We start from the raw sequence: 22,200 nt of genomic DNA on the forward strand, positions 1-22,200 counted from the left end.
ATTTTTGAATCTTATATGAATAGTAAATGATTGCTTGTTGTACTAATCTTTCAACTTTTCCATATGTTTGAAATTGTTCAAAATACAAAATTGAGAATAAAAACATGAACCCACCTAATTTTACAAGTACATGGTAACTAACAACAACTGGTGTTCCCTCCTCCTTTCTCACCCATGCCCTCCTGCCCGCATGTCCCCTGCTGGTACCAGTTGTCTGTTGGCTAAATTGTCCTGTCATTGCCCAGGGTTTCTGGTGTCACACAATAAATCCACTGTAGCCATTGACATGTCCTCTTTCATAAAAGTCAGCGTTCATTCTCAAGTGCACATGATTTATTTAGTTCAGACCATCTGTGTGCATGCTTTTTTTTTTTTTTGTCTTTGACTATTCAAACCAGAATTTGTATGTTGTGCCAATTAAAATAAAAATTTTAGAGAACTCATGAAGAGGTCCTTTATTATAAGTAAAAAATTGCTTCTCAGTTATTCAACTGAGATCACTCTTTTCTCACAAGATTGCGGTGAAGATTAAACAAACAGATTTACAAAAACTCGGGGCCAAGAGTCTGGCATTCAGTAAATTTATTGACATTTAACAAATTGTGGCATTTTATTATTACCCTAATCTTAATTTAAGGAGCAGTCTTCTCTGTCGTTTGCAAGGAAAATAGCCAGGTACTATGCATGAGAATTCATAATTAAATTCAATTATCATCTCTAGTGACAGGAAGTGTGCAAAGACTTATAAAAATCTTCTATTTTGAGCAAAATTACTTCTATTATAAATATTACCTGGTCAATAGGAAGCTGGTGTTATGGAAATTCACAGGTAATATTAAAGTACTTTAAGTCATTGTATCTACAATTGTTAATCCTAAAATCTTTCTTAGATAAGTTTTACCTCTGGAATACAATGATTCTTTATCATTTTCATACCTCTGGCACTAGTAGATGGGCAATAAATATTTCCATTAAAGTAAATATGAGAAAACAAATAGAATGTTTGTATGATAATGATAATGGGAATGACCATGAAGAGGGAAAAAATGATACTGTTGGAGACAGGAGAATTGCTGGAGATGTGCTTTAATGGACAAGAGAAGATGAGACTGACCTTTGAAAGGAGGCTGTAATCAAAAAATTACACTTCACTTGCATGAAGATATGAGAGGAGATATTAGAGGTCTGAGGGGAAAAGAGAAGATGTGAATTTGTCATCTAGGAGAGTGGGAAAGTGAATGGACTAGGAGGACACAGAATGATTCTCAGAAACCATGAAGGGCCCAGTGAGGTTCATGGTCCTGAATTTCAATTGAGACCAAAGCGCAGTTGTGTGTTGTTCCCTAGCTCTGTCCGGTTGCATGGGTGCAGGCAACCAGCAGCAATGACTAGGTTAACCAGGGTTGTGGTTTTGCTATGGCAGTGTCATGAGGTAAGAGAGAAGGGCAAGGGATTTGAGGAATGAATGTGAGTGATTACAGTGCTTATAGAGTGATTTACATAGGATTATATATGATCAATGGACCGAGGTTCTGGTTGGATCTAAAGCTTGTTAGAGTTACTGAATAGAGAGATGAGTCAGAAAAATGTTCATCAGAGAAGAGTATGCCGCAAATTGAAATTACAAAGCTGTTGCAATTATTGATAATAAGATGATCTAGGATATAATTGTAGGGTGAGGAGCTAAGGTAAGGTCAAGATTATTGGGAAAAAGATGTGAAGGAACTAAGTGACCAGAGTTTTGGAAGGACTGCCCATGTGTTTCTTGACATTACCAATTATTAAGACAGGAGTACTGTGTGGTGGATCAGGAGTAAAACTAAGAAATGAAGAGCAGTGAGGGACTTTCCTGGTGGACCAGTGGCTAAGACTCGTCAGTCCCAAAGCCGGGAGCCTGAGCTTGATCCTTGGTCAGGGAACTAGATCACACACGCCACAACTAAGATTTCACATGTCACAAACCAAAGCCCCTGCATGTCATATCTAAGACCTTGTGCAGCCAAATAAATACATAAAAATAAATAAATATTATAAAGAAAAGAGCAGTGACCCAGGGGCCAGTAGATGGAAGCAATAATGGGGGTTGCAGGGATAGTCTGATGATGTGAAATTCACATCTGGGTATTTCTTTAGGGAAGAAGAAGAATGAGAATGCTCCAAAAGTTTTGATATGGAATAGGCCACATACTCCTCCCCAAGTCCAATCCTATGGGAGAGAAAGCATATTATCACTTGATAGTGCAGTACTAGACTCAGGAGAGCATCAGGTTTCAGAGAAAAGAAGTAAAGGGAACCTTCAGAGAAGACTGAGATTATAGAACAATTTGTTGATGATGGATCCAGAAGTTCCAAAGGACATAGTGTTAAATGTTTCAGGAGTCAGAACAAGTGGGTGAAAGGAATTAAATAGAGGATGCATAGGAATTCCAGTAGGAATTGATTAGGAATGGGACTCTGGAGCTACTTGCAGTTTTAATATGAGGTTAATTTCAGTGGGTCCACAGCAGATCCTGGTAGCAAGGCTGTGATCAGGGAGTAATGTCTTTAGGGCTTCTTTTCCCTACAGATTAAAGCAAAGACATCTAGGAAGGAATAGTCATACTGCAAACACAAAGTGCCCTCTTGGCTTTTGACAGCAGAGATTAGATCCAGCGTCCTTGGAATTGCATTATATCTATACAGCGGCTTGGAGAAAACACTGATGTTCAATAAATGCTCACTGAGTGAATAAATGAATGACTGAAACTTGAACTGATAACTTCCTTTCAGATTTCTCAGAGGTGTTAGCGTCTTTACACCTGCAGATATTTCAATGCATTTTCCGAAGCCACTCCTAAGTCCTTAACACCCATGAGAGCTCTTTCTTTCTCCCTATAGGATTTAAAGATTTGAGAGCATGTGAACAACACTTAAATTTTTTTTTAATTTTTTTTATTATTTTTGGTTGCACTGGATCTTCGTTCCTGTGCACGAGCTTTCTCCAGTTCAACAAGCGAGGGCTGTTCTTCACTGCAGCCTATAGGCTTCTCATTGCTCTGGCTTCTTCTGTTTTGGAGCACAGACTTGAGAGTGCACAGACTTCATTATTTGCAGCGTGTGGGCTGTAGTTGTGGCTTGCAGGCTCTAGAACACAGGCTCAGAAGTTGTGACTCACACACTTAGTTGTTCTGGGGCATGTGGAATCTTTCCAGGCCAGGGATCGAACCCAGGTCCCCTACATTGGCAGATGGATTCTTATCTACTGCACCACTAGGGAAGTCCAACAACCCTTAATTTTATCAAACGGATTTCTCCTTTAAGTGAAACACAATGTTTGTTGAGGAGGAGGAAGGGACATTTTGCAACTTCCCAGTTCCTTTTTTGGAGAAAGTTAGATATTAGCAACTTCCTGAACCATTCAATTTCCCATCACTGACCCACCCTCCTTCTTGTCCACCTCCTCCCATTCCTTTCATCTACCTCCACTAACCCTAGCCCAATCTCATAAGATGAATATTCATTCATACATACATGCTCGTGATCCCTGTGTTACTGTTGTTGCCTAAAGATCAGGTTCAGTTCAATTCAGTTACTCAGTTGTATCCGAATCTTTGTGACCCCCTGGACTGCAGCACACCAGACTTCCCTGTCCATCACCAACTCCTGAAGCCTACTCAAATTCATGTCCATCGAGTCAGTGATGCCATCCAACCATCTCATCTTCTGTCGTCCCCTTCTCCTCCTGCCTTAAATCTTTCCCAGCATCAGAGTCTTTTCAAATGAGTCAGTTCTTCACATCGGGTGGCCAAAGTATTGGAATTCCAGCTTCAGCATCAGTCCTTCCAATGAATATTCAGGACTGATTTCCTTTAGGATGAACTGGTTGGATCTCCTTGCAGTCCAAGGGACTCTCTAGAATCTTTTCCAACACCATAGCTCAGAAGCATCAATTCTTTGACGTTCAGCTTTCTTTATAGTCCAACTCTCACATCCATACATGACTACTGGAAAAACCATAGCTTTGACTAGATGGATCTGTGTTGGTAAAGTAATGTCTCTGCTTTTAATATGCTGTCTAGGTTGGTCATTGCTTTTCTTACAAGGAGCAAGCATCTTTTAATTTCATGGCTGCAGTCACCATCTGCACTGATTTTGGAGCCTCCCCAAAATGAAGCCTCTCACTATTTCCATTAGTACAATTATGGCTATCATCACATATATATTAGATAAATTTTGAATTAAGATGAACATGATTAAAACACTAATTTTAGTGTAACTAGACTTTGCAATACACATGATTCAACCACTCCAAACATTATTATATAGAAGAAATATTAATTTTGACATTCTGGGCAAATCTCTCTTCAATAATTACATAATATCTTTTTCTGTTTCCCAAGCGCTTTTCTTCATTTCCTTGAAGTATGGCATTGTCAAATAACTGTCATAAAGTGGCTTCCCTTCAGTAATAGTGATATTACTATCATTAATAATGTCCAAGTTGTTTATTCATAACTAAGAAGAACTAAATCTACGTATAGCTCTGCTGCTCAAAAGATGAACCCATCATATTCATTAATTTCCAGTATGTATTTATTGAGCAAGTACTATGTATCAGTCACACAGTATTTTTACCCCAGGTATATTTACCCAAGAACCATGTTAGGTAGTAAATTTTCCAATCTCTTTTTTCCCTTTTCCAAGATGTAACTTCTCATAAATACTTATATTTCAATAACATTGTTGTTGTTGTTCAGATGCTAATTTGCATCCAACTCTTTGCATGTAGTCTATGGGACTCTTTGTAGTCCCATGGTCTACAGCATGCCAGGCTTCCCTGTCCTCCCCTATCTTCCGGAGTTTGCTCAAGTTCATGTCCCTTGAATTAGTGATGCTTTCTAACCATCTCATCCTCTGCTGCTCTCTTCTCCTTTTGCCTTCAATCTTTCCCAGCATCAGGATCTTTTCCAATGAGTCAGCTCTTAGCATTAGGTGACATTACTAAGGGAAATGACAAATATGATGCACAGTAAGTTTTGAAGAAAAAAGTATTTAAACTCTTTAGTCCATTTCTCATTAACATTTAACTCTTAAGAGTCAAAGCTTAATCTAATCATTTGCCCAGACTTCATTAGAATGTTCTTTTTCTACTCAACCTCCATAGGTTACCTTTTCATGCTGTTTGATTTATGTGCTTTGGTTTTTGTCAATCATTAACTTAAATAATTTTTTCAAACTCTTGAATAAATGAAAATTAATCAGATAGTTATTTCAATTAACTCACCTTTCAGATCTTGAAAATCATATTTCAGATGATTATGAAAAGTTTCTCAGATCTCTCTCCTTCTCTCTCTCTGACACACACACATACACACAGATTTATATACATACACACATTAAAACACTATAATTTAGGTTGAACTTGTTTTTCATTCTAAAGTCCAGTATTAAAAACTTCATATTTTATTTCAAAATGCTTACAAATAAAGTTTTAAAACCATTAACACAGATGGAATGTTTTTCATTTCTGAGGGGAAAGGAGATTACAATCTTTACCACTGTTGAATTGAAAAAAATTTCAAGAGAATCCCTATTATTGGGCCATTTTCCAGGATTTATTTTCCAAAGGCAAAATTTTAGTTGAAAATGACTGTTCTATACAGTGTTGTCTGTTTCTTTCATATTCCAAGACTATTGTTTCAAAATGTTTTGCAGTATTGTTAAAAGTTATTAAAGAGTACTGCATTGACTGTTTTTAAAGCAACAGTAATTCCAATTTACTTAAATGGAATTTAACTTCCCTCTGTTAAAATATATCTATTAGAATATTACAGTGTCAGGTAAACCAGTACGTATTTCTTTGTATTGTTTATATTGATAAAGTCTTTAAATGTTTAAAATATCAATAGTTATTATACTACTTCTGAAATAGAAATTTAATTTTTATAAAGCAAAAATTTCAATAACCATTAAGTATAGTGACATGAATATTAGTGTTCAAGTTTATTATTCTGAAATTGTTACCAAAGAAATAAATTCCTTTGTTAAAAACAACTCTAATGAGAACAAAATTGAAAGTAAAGACTTTCCAATTGCAGTAATTTAGATTTTAACTTTGAAATAATAATCACTGAAAGTCTAACACCAGCTTCAGAAGGAGAAGGCAATGGCACTCCAGTACTCTTGCCTGGAAAATCCCATGGACGGAGGAGCCTGGTAGGCTGCAGTCCATAGGGTCGCTAAGAGTTGGACACAACTGAGCGACTTCACTTTCACTTTCATGCATTGGAGAAGGAAATGGCAGCCCACTCCAGTGTTCTTGCCTGGAGAATCCCAGGGACGGGGGAGCCTGGTGGGCTGCTGTCTATGGGGTCGCACAGAGTCGGGCACGACTGAAGTGACTTAGTAGCAGCAGCTTCAGAGAAGATTAAATTCATTTTCATCATTTTGCATTATATTAATATATAATTTAAAAACAGTAACTTTGTCCTACTTAGGTGATAGGCTGACATTTCCACTTACTACTATCTGTATCAGGTGAATTCTTTTAGGCCACTTCAAGTATTTTTGAAAAAAAGCAAAGCATAAAACAAACAAGTGCATTATGTATACAGTTAATATTTTCCTACCAACATGTCTAAATGCCTTGTATGATCTCCAGAGCTGAAGATAAAAGCAAAGACCACACAGCACTATTTATCATAGTCTTTCCTGTAAGTTATAAGAAGCTGAAGCAACACTTTGTTTTTTTCCTTTTTTCCTTAAAAAAAATTTTATTGAAGTACAGTTGATTATCTTGTGTTAATTAATTACTTCTGTACAGTACAGTGATTCAGTTATACATATATATATATACATTGTTTTAAAATATTATTTTAATTATGGGTTATCATAGGACATTGAATATAATTCTCTGTGCTATTCAGTAGGACTTTGTTGTTTATTCATTCTATACATAAAAGTTTACATCTGCTAGCCCCAACTTCCCTCTATATCCCTTCCCCAACCCCCTCCCCCTTGGCAACCACCAGTCTTTTCTCTATGTCTGTAATTCTGGTTCTGTTTTATAGACAGGTTCATTTTAAAAATATTTTATATTCCACATATAAGTGATATCATATGGTATTTGTCTTTCTGACTTTGCTTAGTATGATATTCTCTAGTTGCATTCATGTTGCTGCAAATGACATTATTTTGTTCTTTTTATGGCTGAATATTCCATTGTATTTATGTGCCATATATTCTTCATCCATTCATCTGTTGATGGACATTTAGGGTGTTCCCATGTCTTGGCTATTGTGCATAGTGCTGTTATGAACATAGGTGTGCAAATATCTCTTTGAATTAATACTTTGTTTTATACTTAAGCAGAAGGTGGTAAGATACTAAATTAGTGCAATAAGTGATCTTACAGATAGGGTTTGGAAATAACCAAAGATTATTAGGTGACAAAAAGTGACTTGTGGTCACTTTTATTTTATTGTTTGTTTTGGCAATACGATCTTTATGAACATGTCTAGTTCTTACCAAGGCATGACTGACCAAAATATCAGAAAAGAAAGCCAACTGTTTCTCCAGGTCTTCTGCCATCTCCCTCCCTCCTCCCACCATCCTCAGAAGCAATTCTGATCACATCCCTCCTTTCCACTCTACCACCCCACTCTCAGTGCATTCCTAGGATTCTACAACCACTAAAATACAAGGTATAATTTCAAAGCCAAATCAGATATGATTGGTTACCCACCTATTGTTATTTCATCAAATCATTATAACTTATTGCTGAAGAATTAATGCTTTTGAATTGTGTTTTAGAAAACTCTTGAGAGTCCCTTGGACTGCAAAGAAATCAAACCAGTCAATCCTAAAGGAAATCAATCCTGAATATTCATTGGAAGGACTGATGCTGAAGCTGAAGCTCAAACACTTTGGCCACCTGATGCGAAGAGCCAACTCATTAGGAAAGACCCTGATGCAGGGAAAGGTTGTGGGTAGGAGGAAAAGGAGATGACAGAGGAGAAGATGGTTGGATGGCATTACCAACACGATGGACAGGAGTTTGAGCAGCTCCTGGAGATGGTGAAGGACAGGGAAGCCTGGCATGCTGCAGCCCATGGGGTCATAGAGTCAGACACGACTGAGTGACTGAACAACAATAATCAATTTAAAGGACCTTGAATTTTTATCTAGAGCAGCAGTTTCATAGAAGGTTGGAACATGGACCATAACTGGCATAAACCAAGAGTGTAAACTCATTCTCCTTTGTTAATATTTGGTATGAGTCAATTCTGGCTAGTTCGGAACGATGAGATAAGGGGAAATCCGTTGGGAGCACTTTAGGGAAGAATTTTGCTTAAAGAAAGATAATCCTCTTTTTCTTTCTTAAAAGGTTGAAGATGCAGTCATCTTGCCACCATGAGGTAGTAAGTCTAGAATAGCGGGCCAACATTCTGAGGATAGCAGAGAAGAGTGAGCCTGCATCATTGAGCTGCACCTCTGCAACTGCCTATCAGCAGGTTCCTTGCTTTATGAGATAACTGAATGTCTTTATGGATTATATAATTGATGGTTGAGTAATCTGTTACTTGCAGCAAAAAATCTCATTTTTTGAAGATTAAAAGGTAACACTTTGTCTGTTCCTCTTAACTTCAAGCACTTTCTAAAGCCGTTTAATGACATCCCATTAGAGTAGAGAAATGTTTTCATTTCCCCTTCTTTTACCTCTCTTATCCTGTGCATCTATTCTTGTTTTTAACAAGATTTTGTTACTAGGAAGGAAGCTTTGTGAAATTATAAAGAATTAAGTACAACCAAAGTCCCATTTTAAGTACCTTAAGTACTTCAGGTTTTAAGTACCCTTCCCTTACCATTGTGCTGTGCCAACTTTTAAAGTATTCAATCTCCTCCCAAACCCCACCACCAACATTAGAATGTGCTTTCAGAAAGAAATATTAGTTATAACCTTAGTATGATTTTAAGATGCTAGATGGCCTTATGCAGTGATTTTTCAACGTGTGTACACCGATCACCTGCCTCCGAATTACCTGCAGGGCTTGTTAAAAACACAGACTCCCCAGTCCCATGCTGTGTGGTAGGTCGCTTCAGTCATGTCCAGCTCTGTGCAACCCCATGGACTATAGCCCTTCAGGCTCCCCTGTCCATGGGATTCTCCAGGCAAGAATACTGGAGTGGATTGCCCTTCCCTTCTGCAGTCCCATCCTAGAATGGATGAAACTGAACTCTAAAGGTGGGACCCAGAAATATGTATTATAACATTCTTCGCTGTTAAAGATTGAGAACCAGACTTAAGGTGACTTGTTTCGAATAGAGTTAGGTTAGAGGTAAAGGAGACTTTGAGATGGGATGCCTGAGACCCTTAAGTAACCCAGAAGTGAGCCAGCTGGAGGCTCTCTTGGCCATTTGCCATGTTTCTTGCCAGTTAACACACTAACTTCGAAACTTTCATCAGGAAAGCACAGCACAGTAAGGTTTCCCCATTCTAATGAAGGTCTCTGGTGACTCAAACCCTAAAGAATCTTCCTGCATTGCAGGAGATGCAGGTTCCATCCCTGGTTGAGAAGATCCCCTGGAGAAGGGAACGGCAACCCACTCCAGTATTCTTCCCTGGAGAATTCCATGTATAGAAGAGCCTGGCAGACTACAGTCCATGGGGTCACAAAGAGTCAGATACGACTGAGTGACTAACACACTTACGTATCAATGGTAACATAAAGGATAACAAGGAAATAACATGGTCCAGCGACACACACACACCCCTGCCCCAGCATTGGCTCAGTGGGTAAAGTCTGCCAGCAATGCAGAAGACACAGGAGACACAGATTCAATCCCTGGGTTGGGAAGATCCCCTGGAGAAGGGAATGGCAACCCACTTTAGTATTTTTGCCTGGAGACTTCCATGGACACTCCATGGGGTCGCAGAGTTGGACATGATTGAGAGACTACCACTTTCACTTTTCAGTGACTACAATGTTTTTAAACTTACACTGGATCATCTCTGATAGAAGCTGCCTTTCAGTGCTCCACAAATTCAGTTCAGTTGCTCAGTCGTGTCTGACTCTTTGCGACCCCATGGACTGCAGCACGCCAGGCTTCCCTGTCCATCACCAACTCCCGAAGCTTGCTCAAACTCATGTCCATCGTGTTGGTGATGTCATCCAACCGTCTCATCCTGTTATCCCCTTCTCCCACCTTCAATCTTTCCAAGAATCAGCGTCTTTTATAATAAGTCAGTTCTTTATATCAGGTGGCCAAAATGTTGGAGTTTTTCAGCTTATTCAGGACTGCTTTCCTTTAGGATCCACTGGCTGTATCTCCTTGCAGTCCAAGGGACTCTCAAGAGTCTTCTCCAACACCATAGTTCAGAAGCTTCAGTTCTTCAGCGCTCAGCTTTCTTCACAGTCCAACTGTGACATCCATACATGACTACTGGAAAAACCATAACATTGACTAGATGAACCTTGGCAAAGTAATGTCTCTGCTTCTTAATATGCTGTCTAGGTTGGTCATAGCTTTTCTTCCAAGGAGCAAGTGTCTTTCAATTTCATGCTCCACAGGAGAAAGTAAAACTATTACTCAAAGACTTGCAGGAAGGAAGTGACAACCAATTTATGGGTATGACATTTTACCTAAACAAATTTCTGTTCTTTCTGCTTCCCCTGAGAAAAGGTGGTTGGGGTAAGATACAGAGTAGAGGATCTCTAATTTCTGTTTTGTTTATTTCTTTTAAATAATTCACATTTTAAAGAAAGAGACTTCATCACCAGAGTGTTGAGTAACTAATTTAGTAAGATTTCATTATTCATTAATATTATTTTGAATAGACAATAAAGAGACTTTGCTAAAAAATTATTATGACTGACATCTGAAACTTCACTCATTAGCTTACAAAATGACATATTATTTCCAAGGATTGAGCAAGCAAAAGGAATTTTCTCAGATCATTGGCCAAAATGTCCTCTCAAACTCCAGGCAATCAAGGAAATTGGCTGAGCTGCACCTGAGACTTAGACAGCTGAAGGACTTCTCCAGCTTATCTCCATTGTTCTACACCTCCTGAATGTTCAGAAGATTCAGGAGCTAAAAAGAAGTCCTCTCAAAAACTGAAGATAGCCTGGGCCCTAGAGAACAGTGGAAGATAAAGGGCAAATGATGAGTTTGGAGGCTAAGAAAACAAAGGCCCAGATAAGGACAGATCTATCTCCTATATAAAAGAAATGAGCCAGGAGTAACTAACCATATCAAAATAGAAACAGCATCAGTTCAGTTCAGTTCAGTCGCTCAGTTGTGTCCGACTCTGCGACCCCATGAATCGCAGCATGCCAGGCCTCTCTGTCCATCACCAACTCCCGGAGTTCACTCAGACTCACAATCATCGAGTCAGTGATGCCATCCAGCCATCTCATCCTCTGTCATCTCCTTCTCCTCCTGCCCCCAATCCCTCCCAGCATCAGAGTCTTTTCCAATGAGTCAACTCTTCGCATGAGGTGGCCAAAGTACTGGAGTTTCAGCTTTAGCATCACTCCTTCCAAAGAAATCCCATAGACCCTCTCAAATGAGCCCAGGCAAAATATTGTTGTTGTTCAGTCACTGAGTCCTGTCCAACTCTTTGTAACCCCATGTACTGCAGCATGCCAGGTTTCCCTGTCCTTCAATATCTCCTGGAGTTTGCTCAAACTCATGTCCATTGAGTCAGCCAAAATATACCAGGAAGGAAAATCACTTAACGTGGATGAGTCTTCAGTTTTTTTTAGGGGAAGCTAGAAAACTGAAGGTTTATGTGAAAGCTCCTAATTTATAAATGGTGGCTCAAAAGAATTTAAAATTCTGTGTGAGTCAATAAAACATATTTTCAGGGTTGAATTTCATCTATAAGCAGACAATTGCAACCACAGAGTTTTGCCTTCCAAGGTAACATAGCAGAGTAAAAGCCTATTGACATTTCCAACCTAACTGGGAAGAAAAGAGTTAGGCATATTTTGGAAATCAGTTCAGTCACTGTCCAGCTCTTTGCAACCCCATGGACTGCAGCATGCCAGGCTTCCCTGTCCATCACAAACTCCTGGAGCTCACTCAAACTTGTGTCCATTGAGTCAGTGATGTCTTCCAACCATCTCATCCTCTGTTGTCCCCTTCTCCTCCTGCTCTCAATCTTTCTCAGCATCAGGGTCTTTTCTAAGGAGTTAGTTATTTGCATGAGGTTTTTTTCACATCATTCATTTTTTGAAGGTTGAGTTTTAAGCCAGCTTTTTCACTCTCCTCTTTTACTTTCATCAAGAGGCTATTTAGTTACTCTTAGCCTTCTGCCATAAGGGTGATGTTATCTGCATGCTGCTGCTGCTGCTGCTGCTAGGTTAATGATATTCCTCCCGGCAATCTTGATTCCAGCTTGTGCTTCATCCAGCCCGGCATTTTGCATGTTGTACTTTCATGGCAAATAGATGGGGGAAACAATGGAAACAGTGACAGATTTTATTTTCTTGGGCTCCAAAATCACAGTGGATGGTGACTGCAGCCATGAAACTAAAAGACACTTGTTCCTTGGAGGAAAAGCTATCTCAAACCAAGACAGCATATTAAAAAGCAGACACATTACTTTGCCAACAAAGTCAAAGCTATGATTTTTCCAGTAGTCTTGTATGGATGTGAGAGTTGGACTATAAAGAAAGCTGAACACCAAAGAATTGATGCTCTTGAACTGTGGTTGGAGAAGGCTCTTGAGAGTCCCTTGGACTGCAAGGAGATCCAACCAGTCCACCCTAAAGGAGATCAGTCCTGAGTTGGAAGGACTGATGCTGAAGTTGAAACTCCAATACTTTGGCCACTTGATGCAAAGAACCGACTCATTGGAAGAGACTCTGATGCTGGGAAAGATTGAAGGCAGGAGGAGAAGGGGATGACAGAGGATGAGATGGTTGGATGGCATCACCAACCCGATGCACATGAGTTTGAGCAAGCTGTGGGAGTTGGGAATGGACAGGGAAGACAGGTGTGCTGCAGTCCATGGGGTTGCAAAGAGTAAGACACAACTGAGGGACTGAACTGAACTGAAATCTGCATATAAGTTAAATAAGTAGGGTGACAATATACAGCCTTGTCGTACTCCTTTCCCAATTTGGAACCAGTTTGTTGTTCCATATCCGGTTCTAACTGCTGCTTCTTTACCTGCATACAGACTTATTATGGGTCTTTTTTATTTTTATGCCTTTCTGAGCACAGGACATTGGCCCCAGTCTACTTGAAACTTTGTATCATCCATTGGCCTGGGGTGAAGATTAGGAATTTTCATAGAAACAATTTAAAAATAAAGAACAAGGTCATATTCAGCTCCTGATATTAAGAAACAGTTTTCCTCTGTCTACCATGCCAGCAAGCAATAAGCAGCCATAGGTGGATGTGATAACCAGGTAATAGTCTTATATTCTAAGTAGTTCATCTCCCCACCAGTTAATTTAAATAAAACATAGTGAATTCAGCATCTTTTCCACTCAGTGATACTTTCCCAATAAAAATAGAAATCTGTTCTAATGCAGAAAAATCTGGCTAGTTACTTATGTCACATCTAGTAGGTACAGCAGGGCAATTTTAGTTCTAGGGAGCTGGTACAGGGAGAGAGTGAGGCAATGGATCCATTTCTGGTATCAGCAATTCAGGAGTTTAAGGTTCAAAGTGAACAGAAATCTAGAAACAGGAAATCATGTCAAAGCCAAAACAAGAGGCCCAGTCACCACAGGATCAACTAGATTGAAACCTACCAGGTCTCAAAAGTCAGTGGAAGTAAGATCTAGAACTGCCTTATTCAACATGATAGCCTCTTGCCACATGTGGCTGGGGAACATTTAAATGTATCTAGTCTGAACTGAAACGGGCTATTAAACCTAAAACTTACCCTGGAGTTAGAAGGTGTTATGAAAAAGAATGTAAAGTGTCTCATTAACAAGTTTTTGTTAGATTAAGAGTCCATGTTAAAACAATAGTATTTTAGATATATTTGGCTAAATCAAACACCAGTTGTGTTTTTTTACTTTTTTAGTGAGATTACTAGAAAAATTTTAATAACATGAGTATCTCATATTGTATTTATGTTAATCTAAGAGGTAAACTGTTACAGAAAAAGGAAAATGCCCAAAATTAGAACTCCAGAGTCAGCCTGCTGGCAAGGCATACAGTCCATACACTTCTACACTTTCTGATGAAGAGAGGAAAGAGGTTTTGCCCTGTGGCAAAGCTGGAGGGCAGCTTTAGGTCTTCAAATACAGAAAGGGAAGTTAGAGAAATAGAGAACTCTAGTAAAAACTGTATATGATTGTTGTTGGTTGTCAGTCGCTTTGTCATGTCTGACTCTTTGCAACCCTGTGGACTGCAGCACGCCAGGCTTCCCGGTCCTTCACCATCTCCTGCTGCTTGCTCAAACTCATGTCCATTGAGTTGGTGATGCCATCTAACCATCTCATCCTCTGTCACCCCCTTCTCCTCCTGCCTTCAATCTTTCCCAGCATCAGGATCGATTCCAATGAGTGGACTCTTCATATCAGTTGGCCAAGGTATTGGAGCTTCAGCTTCAGCATCAGTCCTTCCAATGAATATTCTGGGTTGATTACTTTTAGGATTGACTGGTTTGATTTCCTTGCTGTCCAAAGGACTCTCAAGAGTCTTATCCAACACCACAATTTGAAGGCATCAATTCTTTGATCCTCAGCCTTCTTTATGGTCCAACTCAATCTGTATGTGACTACTGAACAAACCGTAGCTTTGACCAGACAGATCTTTGTTAGCAAAGTGTAGTCTCTGATTTTTGATATGCTGTCTAGGTTTGTGATAGCTTTTCTTCCAAGGAGCAAATGTCTTTTAATTTCATGGCTGCAGTCACTGTCCACAATGATTTTGGAGCCCAAGAAAATAAAATGTCACTGTTTCCACTTTTTCCCCTCTATTTGCCATGAAGTGATGGGACCAGATGCCATGATCTTAGTTTTTTCAATGTGATTCAAAGCCATATGTGATTTTGGTTATTAAAATGACAGAAGAGTTGAGATAAGAAGAAATGTTTGTAAAATTTTAAAAAGAAAATTTAAAGCAAATTTGAAAGAAATGTAAGCATAAGTATAATGAGATCTATTTATTATGTTTGATAGGCTTTATTTTTTTAGCATAGTTTTAGATTCTCAGCAATATTGAACAGAAGATACAGAAATTTTCCCATATATACCCTGCCCCCACACATGCATAGCCTCCCTCATTATCAACATCCCACACCAAAGGGGCACAAGTTATGAACCTACACTTCAGTTCAGTTCAGTCGCTCAGTCGTGTCTGAACCTACACTGATACATCATAATTCTCCAAATTCCCTTGTTTGTATTGGGTTCACTCTTGATGTTGTATATCCTGTGGACAAATTTATGATGGCATATATCTACGACTATAGTATACAGTGTAATTTCATTGCCTGTATGTTTACTGCAGGGTTGTCACAAACAGTTGTATAAATTGTGTACTGCTCAATCCAGTCATAGTCTGTGTATGTACATATGTGGCATTTTGCTTTCTAGGTGCCTGGCACATAGTAGGTGTTCAATAAACATTCAGTAAAGTGAATGAAAAGTTATATTTCAAGATTCCCTACTATTCCTTCAGCTCCTTCTGTTTATTTGTGACCCAGGAGGATAAGATTGTAATATTAACACAGAAAAAAAAAAGTGATTTCTAGCCTAGAAGTTCTTTCCAAGTCTTTTTCAAATCAACAAATTCCCTGGCGTCTAAATCCTATGTCTAAACCTGTTTATTCTAGTTTGAAAAAGACTTACAACATTACCTCCAACCTGACACAGGACCTATGTTATTCTCATTTTATCATCAAAAACTTCATCTTTTCATAATTGCTCTTTTTTAGCTGCAAGATCCTGGCAAGTTTGGACTGATAGTTCTGACTACAAATATTGCTCATTTGAGGATTTTTTTGAGTTGCCATATGAAATTTCTCCAACTTTTGTATTTATTATGATCTAGCCCTTATATTTTCATCTAATCTTTCATAGTATGCTCTAGCTTGCCTTCGTATATTTTTTGAGGTAACACCGATTATTTCACTTTTAAATTCTTTAGACTGTTAATCAAACATCTCCTCAATACAGAGGAGACTCCTCTCCAAATAGTAGGTCCTCAATATCAAATGCTAATTTGAGCTGACTTAGCTTTTTTATGACTGAATTTCTGATTCATAACAAAACATTTAAGAGACTAGACTCCCTTTCTCAAGATACATCAATAAAAAACACTTAAATACACATATCCAGCTATTAGTTATGTTTATTTAGAGGTCGCTGGGTTATGGTGGGTTTTTCTTCTTTCTGAATTTTCTGAAATTTTCCAACATTTTTCAGTGAGTTAAAAAAACCTTTTAGTTGGAAAAATAATGGAAGTACATTGTGTTTTTTTAAGGCAATAAAATAATTAAACATGTCAGAACTAGGTTTTTAAAGACTGCTCAGGAGTCAGGAGCTCTGTTCCTGATTCAAGACCTTCCTCCACGTTGCCTATGAAGATGACTGCAGAGACTGCCAGGGGGGAGAAAGATTGGGAGATGGAGCACTCATAGCAGGTCAGACAGAAGTTAAGCAGAGAGAGGCTGAAGAGACAGTTTTAAGCTGGAAATAAGGCCATTTTATTTCATTTAATTCATTTGACTGAGCATTTTCTACATGCCAGACATTTTCAAATTTATGTTCTTATTTTAATCTTTATACCACTCTATATAAAGTATTTATACACCCATTTTCAGATGGGGCAAGTAACTTTCTCAGAAATATAAATAATTTGCACTAGCATGTAAGTAGCAGAAATGAGTCTCAACTTCACAATGGCTCTTCGAAAGATTCAAGCAAGAGAAGCTTGTGGTTTGCTTTTGTTAAGCTTCTAGAGCGATGCCTCTTAGAAAAAGTGTGGTGCACTTTGCATAGCCAAGTTCAGGCATTTTAAAGGAGCTCATCAAACCAGATTAGTTACCCACAACATGTTCATGTCCTAGCAAGCAAGTTGGAGATACACTGCATGGACTCCTGGGATTCAGACTCTACAGGCCTTGCTCAGTTATCACATTTCTTTGTATTAGCCCAAATCATAGGGTGGGATGAGGAGCTCACAGACGTGCAAGCTTCTACTCTGCCTACCTAATACAGTGTAAAAAACTGGCCAAGAGCCCAGTCTCTGGAGTAAGGCAATCTCAATGAAATTTTCTGTTCTGTTTCTTCCTAGCTGGTTGACTCTTAGTCCATGTCCTTAATCCTCTGAGGCTTAATTTCCTTCTCTGTATAAAGGAAAAAACCATAGTAATTATCTCATAGGTTTTAAGGAGTAAATGAGATAATATATGTATAGTATTCAGTTTAGTACATGACATATTATAAATATTAGATTCATGGTAGTCATTATGATCATTGCATTAATTTCCCATTGTGTTCAGACCTGACCAGTTTCTCTTTCTAGGGTTGATAGGCAGTTTTAGCACTCTACCATCTCCTGAGTCAAGGCTGTCATCTCTCCAGTGCTGGTTACAGCTCAGATACGTGAGGTGAAGAAAGTTTTACCCTTGTGGTTGGACTGAATGCCTCAGTTGCTGTTTCTTTTCTGTTTAGTCATGTCACAGTTCAGTTAAGTTCAGTTGCTCAGTCGTGTCTGACTCTTGATGACCCCATTGACTGCAGCACGCCAGGCCTCCCTGTCCATCACCAACTCCTAGGGTTTACTCAGACTTATGTCCATTGAGTCAGTGATGCCATCCAACCATATCATCCTCTGTCATCCTTTCCCAGCATCAGGGTCTCTTCAAATGAGTCAGCTCTTTGAATCAGGTGGCCAAAATATTGGAGTTTCAGCTTCAGCATCAGTCCTTCCAATGAATATTCAGGACTGGTTGGATGTCCTTGCAGTCCAAGAGACTCTCAAGAGTCTTCTCCAACACCACAGTTCAAAAGCATCAATTCTTCAGTGATCAGTTTTCTTTATAGAGGCAAAATCCAGGAAAAATATAGATGTTTAAGATCTCAGGATTCATAGCCAGATTGCTTGGTTCTGCCACCTACTTAACCTCTGCCCTTCAGTATCCGCATGTAAAATGGTGATAATAAGGGTACCACAGTGCCAGACTTCACTGCAGATGGTGACTGCAGCCATGAAATTAGAAGATGCTTACTCCTTGGAAGGAAAGTTATGACCAACCTAGATAGCATATTAAAAAGCAAAGACATTACTTTGCCAACAAAGATCCGTCTGGTCAAGGCTATGGTTTATCCAGTGGTCGTGTATGGATGTGAGAGTTGGACTGTGAAGAAAGCTGAGCACCGAAGAATTGATGCTTTTGAACTGTGGTGTTGGAGAAGACTCTTGAGAGTCCCTTGGACTGCAAGGAGATCCAACCAGTCCATCCTAAAGGAGACCAGTCCTGGGTGTTCATTGGAAGGACTGATGCTGAGGCTGAAACTTCAGTACTTTGGCCACCTCATGCGGAGAGTTGACTCACTGGAAAAGACTTTGATGCTGAGAGGGATTGGGGGCAGGAGGAGAAGGGGACGACAGAGAATGAGATGGCTGGATGGCATCACCGACTCGATGCACATGAGTTTGGGTGAACTCGGGGAGTTGGTGATGGACAGGGAGGCCTGGCGTGCTGCAATTCATGGGGTCACAAAGAGTTGGACATGATTGAGCGACTGAACTGAACTGAACCATCTTATTACTAGTTTCCATTTGGGAGGGTTAAAAGATTAATTTAGAAAACATGCTTAGAACAGTGCTGAGTGCATAGAACACTCAAAGGAAAAGTACTGCTATTATTTATGTTACAATTTTCATATGGACAAATTGATGTTCAGAATTATATCTGGTAAGTGTCAGAGCTATGATTTGAATCCTAGCCAGTATAGTGCTAAAATCTAAGCCCCTAAGTGTTACCAATCATAACCACTTCTGCTGGAAAACAAAATATTTACTTATTATTTTTAAATGTATAATGTTTATTTAAATAAAATGTTTATAAATAAATACATGGGCTTCCCTGGTAGGTCAGCTGTAAAAAATTCGCTTGCAATGCAGGAGACCAGGGTTCAATCCCTGGGTCAAGAAGATCCTTTAAAGAAGGAAATTGCAACCCACTCCAGTATTCTTGCCTGGAAAATCCCATGGACAGAGAAGCCTAGTGGGCTACAGTCCATGGGGTCGCAAAGCATAGGACACAACTTAACGACTAAACCATGACAACCACAACTACATACACACATATATATATACGTATTTTAAACAGTTTCTGCCCCCTCCCTAAAAAAATGGAATTCCAATAACATTATAAAGCAGATAAGAAACTATGTGGTTGAAGGATAAGTAGATGCAAGCAGGAAATGGGAAGATCATGGGTGAGTCTGTGGCCTTCCCCAGGCCTTTCCATCATGACCAGAAGTCCCTTCTCCAACACTGGGCTTGAGAAACAGCATTAGTTTTCTATTGCTGCCATAATAAGTCACCACAAATTTAGAGACTTAAAGCAACACAAATTTGTTATCTTATAGTTCTATAGGTCAGAACTGTAAGAACTGTAATCTGGCTTGGGTCAAAATGAAGATAGCAAAAGAATTGCATTCCTTTTTGGAGTCTCTAGGGGAGAATCTGTTTCCTTCTTCCAAATTCTAGTGGCTATCTGCATTCCTTGGCCTATGGCTCATTTCTTCCATTGTCAAAGCCAGCAACGGGTGGGAGACCTTCATCACATCACATCACATCTCTCTGACCCTTGTCTGTTGTGAACCTTCTCTCTGATCACAGCCAGAACTTCTCCAAATTAAAGGACTCACATGATTGGATTGGGCCTACCAGGATAACCCAGGATCATCTTCTCATCTCAAAGCTCATAGATTTGTTCATAGATTTGATCACAAAGTCTGGGATTAAGGCATGCACATTTTTGGTATGGTAGGGGCAGAATTCTGCCTACCACAGCTACACAGAACACAGCATTTCGAAAAGCACTATATTACGGTAAACACTGCTAACTTTTTCTTCCAGTTACTGTAAGCTGATGACACTTCAGTGGTTTACAGAAAAATGAATCATACACAAACCAATTTTTTTCACATTAATGCATTTTTTAAAAGATGTCACATAGTAAAAAAGAAAAAATAGGATAGCAGTGTAGTCTAGGTTAAGCTAAGTACAAAAATGATTATTTTGGGTAGCTAATTACAGAAGTTATGAAGCTAATTACAAAGGATAAAAATTACACTTAGCATGATTTTTATATATTTGTATCTATTTATACCCTATCTCAGGGCTTCCCAGGTGGCACTAGTGATGAAGAACCCACCTGCCAATGTAGGAGACATAAGAGATGTGGGTTCAATCCCTGGGTCAGGTCGATCCCTGGGTCGGGATGATCCCCTGGAGGAGGGCATGGCAAGCCACTCCAGTATTCTTGCCTGGAGAATCCCATGGACAGAAGAGTGAGCTATAGTCCATAGAGGTTGAAAAGAGTTGGACACAACTGAAGCAACAGCACATGTACCCTATCTCATTCTACAAATATTAGTTAAGGCAGATAGATGATTTAGGTCTTAAAACTTTGCCATCTATGCACAATGCATTTAGCCAATAAGAGAGAAAATATTTCATTTGTAGGTTAGTAATTCTACAGAAGGAGAAGGCAATGGCAACCCACTCCAGTACTCTTGCCTTGAAAATCCCATGGACGGAGGAGCCTGGTAGGCTGCAGTCCAGGGGGTCACAAAGAGTCGGACACTACTGAGTGACTTTACTATCACTTTTCGGTTTCATGCATTGGAGAAAGAAATGGCAACCCACTCCAGTGTTCTTGCCTGGAGAATCCCAGGGATGGGGGAGCCTGGTGGGCTGCCATCTCTGGGGTCGCACAGAGTCAGACACGACTGAAGCGACTTAGCAGCAGCAGCAATTCTACAGAAAAGGAAGACATTTAAGGTTCTTTCTTTCACAAAAATCATGGCATAAGTAATTATTCATAAACTATTAAACTGTGTGTTACTTAGTATTCCTTATCAATAGAACAACAGGAAAAGTATGGCTCTCATTTATATTAGCTTGAAAGAAATTTACTCACTACCTCTTACAGAAGGGTTATGCCTCTACTGTATTATATCACTTACACGTGGAATCTAAAAAATACATAATATATAATACAAATGAATGTATATGTAAAACAGAAACATACAGATAAAAACAAACCAGACTATATAGTGGTAACAAAACCCTGAATATTCATTGGAAGGACTGACGCTGAAACTGAAACTCCAATAGTTTCTCCACCTGATGCAGATAGTCAACTCAATGGAAAAGACCCTGATGCTGGGAAAGATTGAAGGTAGGAGGAGAAGCGGGTGACAGAGGATGAGATGGTTGGATGCCATCATCTACTCAATGGACATGACTTTGAGCAAACTCTAGCAGAAAGCAAAGGACAGGCCATTATTGTGTAATAATTTTTAATGGAGTACTATCTGTAAAAATATAGAATCACTATGCTGTACCCCTGAAATGATATAATACTGTAAATCAACTATACTTCAATAAAAAAAGGAAAGGTTATGCCTCCATGGCAGTTCTTCTCTCCTGCAAACAGTCCACCAAGGAGCTATGCTCTCAAGAGCCCCAGAGCAGGTGGGCTGCAGAGCTGACCAACCTCTATTTCCTCATCTAGGGCTCTCTGTTGCCACCCATGCCCATTGCTTCTTCTCACCACATCTGCCCTTTCTAACCTCTGCCACTTTTGCAGTTGTTCCCTTTAGCCTCCAATCCTCTTTCTTCTCTAACTCCCTCCACTCATCCCCTGCTTCATGGATTTACCAAACAAAAGTTAGCAAAATCACTCTTATGAGCAGGATTAATCAATCAGAGTACTCTGGTGGTTCTTTGTTTTGTTTTGTTTGTTTGCTTGCTTGTTGATGTAGTTAATTCAACCATCATGATGCAGAAAGTATAAGTTTTGATCTGACACTTTCTCTGCAGTGTTTATTTTAATTATGGGTTAGAGCTGTTTTTGAAGATTCAGAGTTGTTGAAGGATGGAAGTCAGATAGGCAAAGATTTACAGTAATTTCACCAGAATAACAAAAGAATTCCAGATAAATTGTTATGCTAAAAATATAAAAAAAGAATTGGACAAAAGAATTGTTAGAAAAAGTTAATGATT

Source organism: Oryx dammah, unplaced genomic scaffold (genome assembly GCF_014754425.2).
Source record: "Oryx dammah isolate SB20612 unplaced genomic scaffold, SCBI_Odam_1.1 HiC_scaffold_20, whole genome shotgun sequence".
In the NCBI taxonomy this organism is placed as follows: domain Eukaryota; kingdom Metazoa; phylum Chordata; class Mammalia; order Artiodactyla; family Bovidae; genus Oryx; species Oryx dammah.